This window comes from Boleophthalmus pectinirostris, unplaced genomic scaffold, assembly GCF_026225935.1.
Source record: "Boleophthalmus pectinirostris isolate CB_2022bp ecotype Guang Dong unplaced genomic scaffold, ASM2622593v1 HiC_scaffold_4, whole genome shotgun sequence".
Taxonomy (NCBI): domain Eukaryota; kingdom Metazoa; phylum Chordata; class Actinopteri; order Gobiiformes; family Gobiidae; genus Boleophthalmus; species Boleophthalmus pectinirostris.
Genome location: NW_026571353.1, coordinates 24,680,464 through 24,693,931, shown reverse-complemented (window position 1 = coordinate 24,693,931; position 13,468 = coordinate 24,680,464). Strand labels below are relative to the sequence as shown.

Here is a 13,468-nt window from a genome sequence, read left to right as displayed (position 1 = left end):
ATTGAAACTTTGCAAAGGTAATGAAGTGTATGAAAAAACTGGTGTTGGGTTGGATGTAACAAGAGACATCAAGATGGAAATACTGGACAAGTTGGCACAGCAAATATTTTCTATCAAAGCCTATCCTGAGAAGAACGAAATAGCTTCTGTTGCAGCTGAACTGGTTGTCAAGTATCCCTGCCTAAAGGAACCTGGAAGTGGCTCAGGATACGCCGGATGGGACAAAAGTATTAAGTGTAAGCTTGGCAACTACCGCTCCAAACTNTGTACTGAACGCCCCCCCTGCCCCCCAATGTATGTTTTATTGCAGGACATGCAGGGTATTTCATATATAACATTACATTTTTGCGCCGGTCCTATTTTATCTCTTGGGTGGACGAGTAATTGCCTGGGTTTAACATAAATTATCAGAAGGCCAAATGAACCCCATTGGACTATTATGATAAGAAAATAGTGAAATATGGACCCTTTAATACCATATGATACTTAAAACAAAGCAATAACATCTCCACGGGGGCAAGCAGTTGGCGTGCAACTTTAAAATAAAACTGCAATTAAATATTAAAGTAAAAGGTGTTTAGTAAAAAGAGGGTGACACTTATAGCCACGATTAGTAGTTTTGTCACTTAATGGTGTGGATGAAAGTTTAATTTGCTTTTCCAATCTCAAGTTACACTAGATTTTTGATTACCATTTCCTCTCACAGCATGCACCATTTCCATTAGAGTGGATGCCGCAGCTCACAAAGTAATTATTTGTTAATAAGTAACTTCATCATGACATTCATTCGATGTGCATCAAAGCGTAACTCTGTAAATTGTCCTGTTTCTTGAGTGTTTTTGGCTCATTTTCCTTCACAAACCGCCCCCTCCTAATTCAATTATAACACTATAATGACTAAAATCAAACTGGCACTTTCTCACAAAACCCGGAGGTGTCATGGTTCAAGACTATTTATCCAATATATTTACCACATTCAGCCTTTAAATTGACTTTGGAGACATTTTGTTCAGTCCTTTCAAGGCCTATTATGTGACTTTTCTCCTGAGGTATGTGCCGCCTGCAAAGAAAATGTCCAGTAACTTGTCTCCAGTAACTTGCCCTGATGGAGTAATTGTCTCTTTGAAGATAGATAACTTTAATACCATATTGTGGAACATAGCAGGCTAAGTTATAACATCTCCATGAAGACCAGAAAAGTTACACAGTGCATCTTTAGATCCATATGGCAATGATGCGCAATACAAGCTTTTATCATGGGCAGAACAGAATGAATTGGAAAGATATTGCAGGTGGTAGAGTGGTCACTGGTCTTATATATGAAGGGGTTGTTCAATCCCAGCTGCAGCCAATGCATTCTGCTGACGTGTCCTTGGGCAAGACACTTCAGCCGCTGTTATACAATGTGTTCTGTGAATAAGTGATGACTGGTGGAAGTCTGAAACCGCTGGTACAGAATGGCAACAACCGTGTATCATTTGTTAAAAATAAAACCAAAAATAAGGTAACAAAAACAATTATTTTCTTAATTATTTGTTTCCAAAACCAAAATGATAAAACAGATAACGATTTGTTTTTCAGTTTTTGATTTTGTGTTTAAGTGAATAACTGGAAAAAACAGATAAGAGCTGTTTCTCGTTTTTGTGACTTAAACTGCGATGGCGGTTTTTGCGGATTGAACCAAGACTAAAACAGGACTAAAACAGGTCTAAACCAGGACTAAACCAGGACTGAACCAGGACTGAACAAGGTGATCAGTACTGAGAACGGGACTCAGGCCGGGACTGAGACCGGGACCAGACTGGGACTGAGACCGGGACCAGACCAGGACTGAGGCCGGGACTGAGACCAGGACTGAGACCTGGTTTAGTCCTGGTTTAGTTCTGTTTTGGTCCTGGTTCAGTCCTGGGATCAGATCTGGTTAAGTCCTGGTTCAGTCCGTATGTGGCGCAATTTTTTATTTTTTATTTATTTTTTTGCAGTTTAAGTCACGGAAGTGGGAAACAGCCGTTATTCATTTTTCCTAGTATTCATTTAAACACAAAATCGATATCCCTTTTTTCATTTCGGTTTTAGAGACAAATAATTATGAAAATAGTTGTTTTTTCATTTACTTATTTTTGGTTTTATTTTGAAAAACAAAGGAATGAATGATACACGGATTGGCAACCAGCACATCTCACCGTATTTGTTTTGATACAAATGGACCATGTGTGATTCTGATTGACAATCATCTGAACTTGAGGAGATTCATCACTGACCCGACTCACATCATCGTACCGGAGAATTGGAGAAGTGCGTACACCAGATCCCGGGCAAGACGACAAGCTCCGTACCGTTATAAAAAGAACTGCATTGTGTTGTTGTTTTGCCAAGGCCTGTCTACTAACAAAGTATTGCAGTGTAAATGTGTGAGACTTTGAGCCTTCACTGAGAACAGCAGCAGTGAACAATGAGCCAGGTGCTTAATTGCAGAGAGGTGCCATGTAACCCAGTGAAATGCCTCCTCCAGACTGTGGGCTAATGGGGGCAGCGGAGAGCAGAGCTGTTCAGACAACACCAGAGACAGCTCAGACAGAAGAAGACAATAGAGCACGAGTGGGACCCGCTTCAGCACAAGTGGGAAAGAGAATGTGGAAGTGACATGCAGTATTGTTGTTATAATGAATTTAGTCTCATTGTCTTTTACAATAATATGGAAAAAGAATACAAGAAATTTTCCCTTTTTGGTTTGGAATCTGAAGTCTATTTTTGTTAACTTATTGCACATTCTTAAAGGGCCTATATTATTATGCTATTCCACATCACAAACATACCTGGAAGTTTCATTCACACCTGTTTAACACACAAAAACTGCTCCACTGTGTTTTTAAAGTCCATACACCTTCACTGGAACCACTTGGATAATTCAAGCCCTAGATTTACTGATCAGTACTGACCAAAAGGTAAAAGGTAGCTGTTACACTTACCAGAACTCCTGATATGTTTTTAAGGAGGAAACAACATTATAACATTATTAAAAGAGTAAATTTTCTGAAATATAGGACCTTTAAGCCTTAGTTTAAGCAGAGTTAGAAATCAGCGTATATGATTTTGGTTTACAGTCTTTATGCATCTTTATACAACCTCAAAAATGGCACTAGGCTCATTAATCTTCTTCAAACATAAATAAACAGGAGTCAAATCATTTTTTATTGCCATTATTCTAGCCCTAACAGTGTTGTCAGTTGAAATGGACTTTGAACTATTAGATAAATACAGCAAGTTTTGGAGCTGATCTCTACAAAGAAAGATTTGAGGATGAGTTACAATATTCCTTCCAAAAACACTAAATCTCCCAAAGACACACAGACTCTTGCCCTCCATTTGAGAGTATGACTGCAAACCACTCTAAAATGTGAACCAAACCCTTTGAGAATACATTAAGAGGGTGACTTCACTTTTATTGCCCTTTACTTTCAATGAGACAGAAGGTCAATCCACAGATTTTCACCCACACTTGAACACACCACTTCATCAATGAACAAAGAGAAATAAATAAACCACAACTGTTTACAACCTGAAACTGGCACCAAAATGTCCTTTTTGTTTGGGTGTTTTGTGTCCAGCCAAGATATTCAGAGCAACAGTGTATGCAATTTGAAACTTGTTAGGTTTACAAAAGAAAACATGGAAGATGGCCGACTGCATACAATGAAACACACCCAAGGGGAGAGTACATTTAATCACTTTATTTCTCCATGGAAGTAAAAAAGGATTAAACGTGAGGATGAGATGGGGTGATGGGCTCAGAAGGCCAGAAGGTGGAGGACCAGGAATAGGCTGGATTACTTAAACTGAAAGATTTTGTGTTATATAAAAATGCATTTAGTAATTGGTGAGAGAAAACTTGGGTCAATAGATTTCATTTTCTGATTTTTGGCCACTGAAACAACCTTGCCCATCTGGGTGTTGCTGTTGTGTCCCTTGGCAAGGCACTACACCCATATTGCCTACTCCATTCAGCAAACTTGGGGATTTCTTAGAGCTTATTGCTTAGAGCTGGTATTAATTAGCCAAGATTTTTGATTTGTTTAAGTGTTTCTACTAAAAGCACATTTAAAAATGGCTTCCCATATTGATTGCATGAACATAAACTAGACCAGTTTTTACTTAGTACCATTTAACACAAAACATGGTCAAATTTCTTCTTCCAAAGTCTCTTCCCCAGGGTCACATGGGCAGCAGTCTGAGCAGGGACTCCCAGACTTCCTTCACCCTGGGCACTTCCTCCAGCTCCTCTGGGGGGGACCCTGAGTTGTTCCCAGGCCAGCCAAGAGGCACAGTCCCTCCAGCATGTCCTGGGTCTTCCATGGGGCCTCCTCCTGGTGGGACATGATGCCCGGAACAGTTCCCAAGGGAGGCGCCCACACTGTAAACCCAAATTTTCTTTTACATATTAAGCCATGCTAATATTACTAATCTTTTTAATATTTGCAAAAGGCGGGACCATTACTAAACAAAGTGTGAATTGTAAACTATTTTAAACTAGTATTTGCTGTACTAATGGCTCTGAGTGGAGACGGCTCACACTTGTTTGTTTTTACCGGTGAAGGGAGGGGCGTGGCGCCTGAACACTCCCAAACTGCACCAAACCACATCTGACTTCTGCTCGGACTGTTGGCTGCAATTCAGCGTCAGTCTGCTTTATCATCATATGGTAAGTGAATAAATATGGTTTATGTTCCCGTGACACTGAATAGTTGGTGACATTGGTTGACGCTTGCAGCCAAATAAGGCTAACGTGAAGTTAATTGTGGTCACGATGCGCTCGCTATCATCTGTTAGCCGCTAACAGAGAACAGCTAATGCTAACAGTTAACGGTGTCTGAGCCGGTACTACCGGCATCTTTACCGGCCCGGTAGAGATGCGCGGAGGGCGGACTCCGCGGCTAAACCGCGGCTCGGGCGGATGACGCGACGAAAAATACTATTTTAATCAAACTCGGGCGGGTGGCGGTTTAACGACGCATGGACCCACAGAACTTCTCACGGGCGCCGTGTGCACCGCGCCTTTTTTTTAAATCGAGACTCGTTTTCGTTGTTTGCTATATGATTGTTCTAAAATCTAAAATCGTGGGTGCAAATGGAGAGTTTGGAGTTCAAGTTTTTATCACCACAAAATTGCATATAAGCTTTGGCTGGAATTAAACACTAAAACATATTTTCTGTTTTACAGGTGACTACCCAACATGCTGTGGAGCTGTAAATACTGTGAGTTCAGCTGTGATAAGAGAGGTTACTACCTCAGACACTACAGAACACTAATTTCTTTCTTTTTTTTTTTTTTTTTAGATTTGTCTGGAATTCAAAAGGATTGTGGGAAAAGACCTGCACCAGGAATTTTATTCTGCCCTTGATAACCACACTACCCATTTTATTGAAAGTTTTAAAGCTAAGAGGGGCAACGTGGGTGACAGTTGGCACAGCTTTTGCAGCAAATACAGGTAAAACTTTTGTAACCCGGATAAAAATACATGTGTAGTAAAAGCATAAGTTCATAACAGTTAATCTAAAATGGATTAAAAGATAATTCATTTTTATTAAAATACATAGTTCATGTTAATGGTTAAATGTATATTTACAAAAGTGTTTGCGTCTCTGTATATTTCTTTTAATTTATCATACAGTATCCATTTTCTGTCTTACAGTCACTGGATTCTACTGAAAAAAGGACAGTCACACTAAGAGGTCTTCCTTACTTACTCGGAGACAGTCCCACCGAATTCTTTTCGTTTTGTAAGTGTACATTTTGTTTGTAATGTGAAACTTTTAGAATGTGACATTTATTGTATAATTTGAATATGCCAAAACTGACAAGTAGTCTATACATTACGAGCTCCAGCCATTCCATGAATATTATTTATCTTAAAGTCAGATTATTATTGATTTTCAAATATTTGTTTGAACATTTATCAGTTATCATGTCAGCATAAATTTTATTTCATACAATTTATGTTTTGTCATTCTTATTGAGTCTGTTCTAGTTCAGTAATTTCATTCACTAATGGTTATGTTTCTGGCATTAATTTTTTTGTTTTTCTTTAGGATGGTGATGAATCCTTTCACCAAATGGACATTGGGATCTTGTTAGTAAATCTGAAGGTGTCTCTCTTCCAACACCAGATCTTCCCCCAGCAAGCCTGAAAATCATCATTGAGGGTGAAATTGTTATGGACAAGCTGACAACCCTTATAACCCCTTGTTTGAATTGTGAAATGTAAAACACAAAAGCAAATGCTGTTACAGGGAACAAACAGAAGACTGCAGTTTATTCAGGTTTAAGCTTGTTATTATTGCACTATTTTTGCAATAAATTTGTGAGAAAAAAATTGTCATTTTATGTCAATTATTAAAAAATAATATGATGTATAATTTGCATCTAATTATTATAATTAATAAACATATTCAATAAATACTCATAAATATCAGAAATACATACTGATAAAAATAAGTCATGATTACTGTAATACACAAGTAATGGTTAGTTAATTACTTGTAAACATTAGTTTTAGAAACTTAAGTTCTTTAGTAATGGGTTATCTTGGACAGAAGATTTTATGTAAACAGAGCTTGATTTGTTTAGTTTTTGATGTTGTAAAAACTAGACATCCCAGTGCAATCACTTACCACGCACGGTTTTAGTAATGATTACTAATTTGGGTTTACAGTGCAGGAGGCATCTGGAATATGCCTAAGCCACCTCAACTGGCTCCTCTCGACGTGAAGGAGCAGCAGCTCTACTCCGAGCTCCTCCTGTGTACCTTAGCTCCTCACCCTATCTCTAAGGGAGCGTCCAGCCACCCTGCGGAGGAAACTCATTTCAACCGCTTATATCCACAACTTTGTTCTTTTGGTCATTACCAAGAGCTCATGACCAGTGTTGTTATATTATCAAAAACATACCTGGAGTTGGGTTTGGTTTCATTCACATGTGTTTGAGTGATCCTTTATTATTAATCTACATCTTCAAAGCTCAAAATACTTTGTTCCACCTTGTGATGTCATATAGTGGTAGTTTTCAAGTTAACAGCTGCCTTTTACCTTCAGTTCAGTAGAGAGATGAACAATTCCAGGTCTGAAATTATCCAAATGATTGTAGTGAAGGTGTATGGAGTTTAAAAACACAGTGGAGCACTTCCTGTATTACTACTTGACACTACAAGGGGAGAACAGCCTAAATATGCAGGGTTTGTGTGTAAACGTGTGAATGAAACAAAACATAACTCTGGGTATGTTTTTGATGAGGAAACAACATTATAACATAGATCAGAAAATAGTGTAATATGTCCCCTTTCTGCTCAGAAACAATTGGATCTTGATTACATTTTTATTGCCGGTCATAAGTTATCATATTATCTGCCTTTACAATGAATTCCTATCTCTTTTGGTGACGTAAACGCATATGCTAACTATGCCAACTTTCTTTTTTCAAAATCATCCTGTTGTCTTTGTTGAAAATTGTAGCTCAATTTATAGAAAAACCACATATCTCCCAAGCTCTCCTATAGCAAGTAGTTGAAAGAGTTTCATCAACCCACACTGGCTTAATTAATTAGAGCGTAGCGGCTGTTACAGAGGCCCTGCTGATAAGTGACGAGCAGATAAATGTCCGCTTGAACTGGATTAAGAACTCTGAGTTTGCTTCTCCATCAACAGATCAAAGCAGCATTTGTTGGTGTCAGCTGAAATCACGTCACCCTACCATAGCCAATGTGTACGTAGGAGGATATAGCGGTTAAGTCCAAAATTAAATGATTTTCTAATGTCGTTACTAATTTCTCAGCGCTATCATGGCCCCTTCTCGTGTACTTATTTAGGTTATGAACTGTGCCGGAGAGACTGCTCTGCTAAAACGTAATATAATACATAAGTTTAAGAGCTTGTACATGAATTTGATTTCTTTTGGTTCAGAACGCGACTTTTACAACATAAAAATGATCATAAAAGCAGCTATTTGAGGAAAATGTAGACTGGATGCCAGACAACTTTATAGAATCAGAGAAGTTATTACATGAGGACTTTATGGAAGCAACTGCCTTTGACTGCCCAGACACTTATTTCTCTGTCGTGGTTCAACAGTTCATTCTAAATTTAAAATGACTTGTACTCAGAAAATGTGTCTTTTTAGTACTTTTGATAAGTTATTTAAAGCTGCACTTTTCTGATGGATGGTGTGCTCTTCTCCTCGGAGATATGATTACTTTGTGTAGAATGTTCCACAGTATGGCATTATGACATGTGTGACTAGAATTTATTCAGTATGTGTGTTGCTCATAAAGACCTTTGAAAAACATGTATTCTGACAGTGACAGAATAAAGACATTGATCGGGTGGTTTTAATGCCTTACTGTGGAACATTCCAGGCAAAACAGTAACATATCCATGGAGACAAGCAGACTGTGAACCCTCCACCTTTAATTATGAGATCTTGACTTTTACAAAGAGTATTTACTGCATTTTCAAAGTCGACTTAATGTTTTTGACTTATTGTGTGCATTTTTAACATTTTCAGCTGAGCTAACTGAGCTACTGTGGCCCTTAATTTAAACAATTATACTGGGAAAACACTTAAACTCTGGAGTGTTTGATTTATTTATTTATTTGTTTTCATCAGCCACATCAACAGTACAAAATAATGACAAGAAACAAACATTTTCTTGAGTTGTTGGTGCAAAAACAAACAAACAACAACAAAACAAACAAAAAAGGCAAGATTTTTTTTCGTCATAAGAAAATGCTAAAAATGCACACAATAAGTCAACATTAAGTTACTTAAAAAATATAGTAAATACTCTTTGTAAAAGTCAAGACCTCATAATTAAAGGTGGAGGGTTCACTGACTGCTTGTCTCCATGGATATGTTACTATTTTGCCTGGAAGGCAAAGGTTTTTTTTGTTTGTTTTTGTTTTCTTTCTTTTTTTTTTTTTTTTTTTTTTTTACTTGCAGCTCAGGGCTTCTGTAGAATACTATCCAGAAACCTGGACCAGTTAACTGAATTAATCTAAACCTTTCACAAGTGCTCAAAACCCACATCACCATAATATTCTGTATGTGACTTGATGATTTGATCTCATGTAGTTTTTTGCAGTATGAAAGCTGCTCACTGCATAGGTTTATGATGTTTCAATAAACAGTGCAGTCTGGAGAGCATAAATGAGGATTTAAACATGTCCTGTGTACAGCTCACGGCTCCACTGTTTTGTTCTACTCGACATGGCAGATTGTGTCGTGTAAGTAGCACAGGGCTTCATAAACATGGAAAACACTAGAATATGCATGATGTGAACCCATCCAACCAGTGTGAAAAATGCACGGGTGTCATCCTTCTTTAGAGTATATGAAAAGACTATTGTAATTATCTTGCATTTATATCATTACAACATATGTCTTTAATGCTCAAAAATACCTTGAAGAATAGCATTCTTATTGTTAGTCGGGTCATCTCCGAGTTCCAAGTTGATCTGGTAGCAACACCTGTTTGTCTGCTGCACAGGCAAAGCAGTCAGTAGCACATCCTCTGCCAGAGAAGTTACTAAGGGCATTTTTAAAATCTATGTTATCATGTTATGATCAAAAACATACCTGGAGTTGTGTTTTGTTTTCACACCGCATACACCTTCATTAATCACTTGGATGGTTTCAGCCCTGGAACTGACCATCTCTACTGAATAAAATCTTGAGTTTGGAGGTGTAAACAGACGAATAATGCAACTCCAGGTATGTTTTTGATAAGGTAATTCATTCTAACATGGCTTAAAGCTCACAAGAGTCAATTTTATGAAATATAGGACTTATACACAACCTAAAAATTAGCATTGCCTATTAGACAAATTACTGTTCAAATCCCTTCACTGCTGTTGCAAATCTGTGCTGTTGAGGAAGACACATAACCCAACAACTGTCCAGCCAACCTACACACATCAATATCAATCAGTGTTTAGAGACATACAGTTTAATCATGAATAGCTTAAATCATCAAACAACATCAGGGGTTCCTTCTGTTTTTATATTTGTCTGTATTTCGTGTATTGTTCTCTTTTGTTTGACTTTGTAAGAAACATTTGTCAATAAACTAATACATTTTGAAACTCAGATTGCCTCTCCCATCTAAAGAAGTCACAATCTTGGCCTAATATGCTATGTATTGCAATTGCTAAAAGGCTTTTGACCATGAAGAGATGCAACAGTAAAGTGGAAGTGTAGGGCTTATGAGGGCTTTAGTTCTGAACCATTACTCATTGTAATTCTCCCAAACACTTTTGTTTATGTTGGGTCGGCACGGAGATGAGAGAGAGAGGAGCAGCGTTTCACAACAAAATGACTCATAAGAGCAGACTGAATAGCTGCAGGAAAGCCTTAATAGAAAAACACAAAAATGTGAATTTATGACTTAAACAGATTCAGATTAGCTTCTCAGACCAGAGTCTTTACCTTCACTTTTAAAGGACTCATATTACACTATTTTCTGAACTATGTTAAAATGTTTCCTGATCACAAACATACCTGTTACTTTTTGTTTCATTCACATGTTTAACACACAAAGCCTGCATATTTTTAAGTTCCACACTTCCACCTTGTGATGTTATGCTGTAACACAGGAAGTGCTCCACTGTCTTTTTAAACTCCACACCTTCACTAAAATCATTTGGATTATTTTAGCCCCAGAGTTGCCAATCTCTATTTAACAAGGGCGTAGGTTTGCATAGGGACAGTGGGACATGTCACCACCAATATTTGGGAAAGAAAAAATAGTCCAAAATAGTCAAAAAACATAAATTTATTCTGATATTTTTCCAAACTCAATAGTATTAATTTAACACATTTTAGTTCATATTTTGTTTATTAGATGTTCTGAGATGTATTCAGTGATATGACGACAGGGTTACCCCTGCCGTGGAGTCAGGAGCCTAAACTGGGGAAGCAGCAGGACAGGGCTGAAGACGGCGACTTGAGCAGGCGTGAGTGAAGACGCTGCACATCAAACTTTCAAAAACTTTTCAAAAGGAACTTACTTGTCTTTTTGAATCGCCGCAGAAAAAGAGTGACTATCACCACAAGCGCACCTCCCAAACGGAGCCCTACTCGCGCGCTGTTAGCAGCCGAACTCTATTGACAATATTCTATGGAAAAATGTACAGACATTAACTCACAAATATCTCATTAACAACAAGCAAAGGGAAATCTGCTACAAACTTCTACATTGTTATCCAGTAAAGAATCATCTTAGAAGGGCAATGGACACAAACTGTACATTTTGCGAACTGAAAAATGAAACCACCTCTCACTTACTTTGGACCTGCCCAGACTCCAGGTAAAAGTCTACTAGTGAGCAGCTGAAACTCTCAGGTATGAAAACAAACTCTTGGTCTGAAAAAATAACCTAATAAAATAAATCGGAAGACCAAATGAACCTCATTGGACTAAAGGTAAAAGGTAACTGTGGAAAACTACCACAACATGACATCACAGGGTGAAACAAAGGATTTTGAGGTTTGGAGCCGTAGGAACACTAATAATATAGGATTACTCAAACAAACATTTAATATCCAATTCCTATGTTTTTGACCACATATTATACATATTAGTGTTGTAGCCTTATGTTTTTTATAGAATGTATAATTTTATTCCTTTTATTCTATTCATTGTATCTTATTCAATGTAAAAAAAAAAAAAAAAAAAAAAAGAGGTTGATATTTTCTAGTGGTTGAGCTATACCTCTGTTATCTTATTGTTATTATAGATTTATTTTTTTTTAATGTCATTTGGTAACATTTTTTCAGGGTGGATTATTTTGACAAGAGAAATGTGCCCAGCTTCAAAAAATCAAAAAATCACTGGCACAGAAAATGTCCTATAGCTACAAACAGTCAAACAGTATCACATCACAAATCCATTCTTAAATATTCATATGTATAACACCCAGGGGGGCACTCTGGAACTTTTCTGGAAGGTGGATTGCTTGTCAGTACAGTGTTATTCTTATCTATCATTACATAACATTTCTTCAATAACAGGTGCTTCATTGTTAAAAATACATCGAAAAACTCTTGTGAGATGTGAGAGGGATTGCCTCTCCACAGATCTTACCTTCTTGCCTCCATGGAAGATATAATTGGGGAACATTTCAGGCAAAGTAATATATTTTCCGCGGAGAAAAGCAGATGGCAAACCCTCTATCCATAGTGCACAGTTTAATATATGTTTCTAATAAAAACGACAAACCTAATTTATCGCTGTTAAGCTGCTGGCGGTATCCATGAGTTTCAAAATGGTGATAAATTAGGACAGTTACCATAGCGATTGATAATTTAAAACAAAAATATCATACCTTTTGGATTGTGAAAAGTCCTCAAAATGTCACCTAAAGCAGAAACACATAAAGAAGTGACAAAGGAACATGTGTTTCAGCTTCCTGTTATATAATATTATGAGAACTTTTTCCCATTTGAAAGATAAAATATTTTGTTTTAAATTGTCTAATCGCTATCACAACTATAATTTTTCATCATTTTGAAACACATGGCGAGAAATGACACAAGTTTTGAACAGTAGAAACCCCAAATTACTTTAATAATCCCAAACAGGAATCCACCTCCAGACTGCACACAATATTTTGGCTTCTTTTCACACGTCACATTTTGTTGTTGTGACAGCCTGAACCATGTTTTGCTCAGTCCCATGTAAAGACATACACTCCTGGGTCCTCATGGTTTGATCCGAGCTCTCTATTTCATGTCTCCCCTGGCCATTCTCCTCTCTGTATTATATTCAGGTAAGGGAGCAGCCGTAGTCCCATAAACCCTTGCACTATCCACGCTGCATGTTAATCTGGGCATCTCCTCTTCCTGTACTCCCTGATTTGTGTCGGGATCTTTTTCTGACAAAAATATCAGCACTGAGAAGTCAAATAGGAGTCAGAGCGCGATGTTTTATTCATACCAGAGGCTCAGTAGGTTCCTGCTATAGCCGTGGCTGCATGTCTGTGAAAGCATGTTTACGCCAAATCAGAGTTTAAAAGAGTAAAATTACAATTGCATATGAAAGAAAACAATGCCCACAGGAAACATGTATAAAATAGAGGAGTCACAATTTGTTTTGAAAGGAGATTTTAGCATAGCCTGAAGAAAAGCACATTGAAAGCACCACATCCTCTGCACTTGCATTCAATATTAAAAGAGACAAATTATGTTTTTTTCTGGTATTACAGTAATACATTCTAACATAAATTGAATATAGATCCTTATTTTACATTTTATTTTGTTCAGTTCAAGCCGCAATATTGATAGTGATATCTCACCATAGTAAACAATGGATTTTCATTTAAAGCTACCATTTGTAATTACATCACAGAAAACAACTAGATGTTATCTATGTTATGAAAACCAGAGACCACAGGTGAGTCTGAGTCTGATCCATAGACTGTAT

The 13,468-nt window shown here is 37.4% G+C and overlaps 1 long non-coding RNA gene across 1 annotated transcript; it reads left to right on the top strand.

Moving 5' to 3' along the window:
- Positions 1–4,578: 4,578 nt before the first annotated feature.
- On the top strand, positions 4,579–6,296 carry LOC110172131 (uncharacterized). The gene is made up of 5 exons (XR_002319118.2): positions 4,579–4,699; positions 5,219–5,253; positions 5,335–5,486; positions 5,691–5,778; positions 6,088–6,296. It is a non-coding gene; the product is annotated as an uncharacterized LOC110172131 (long non-coding RNA).
- The last annotated feature ends 7,172 nt before the right edge of the window (positions 6,297–13,468 follow it).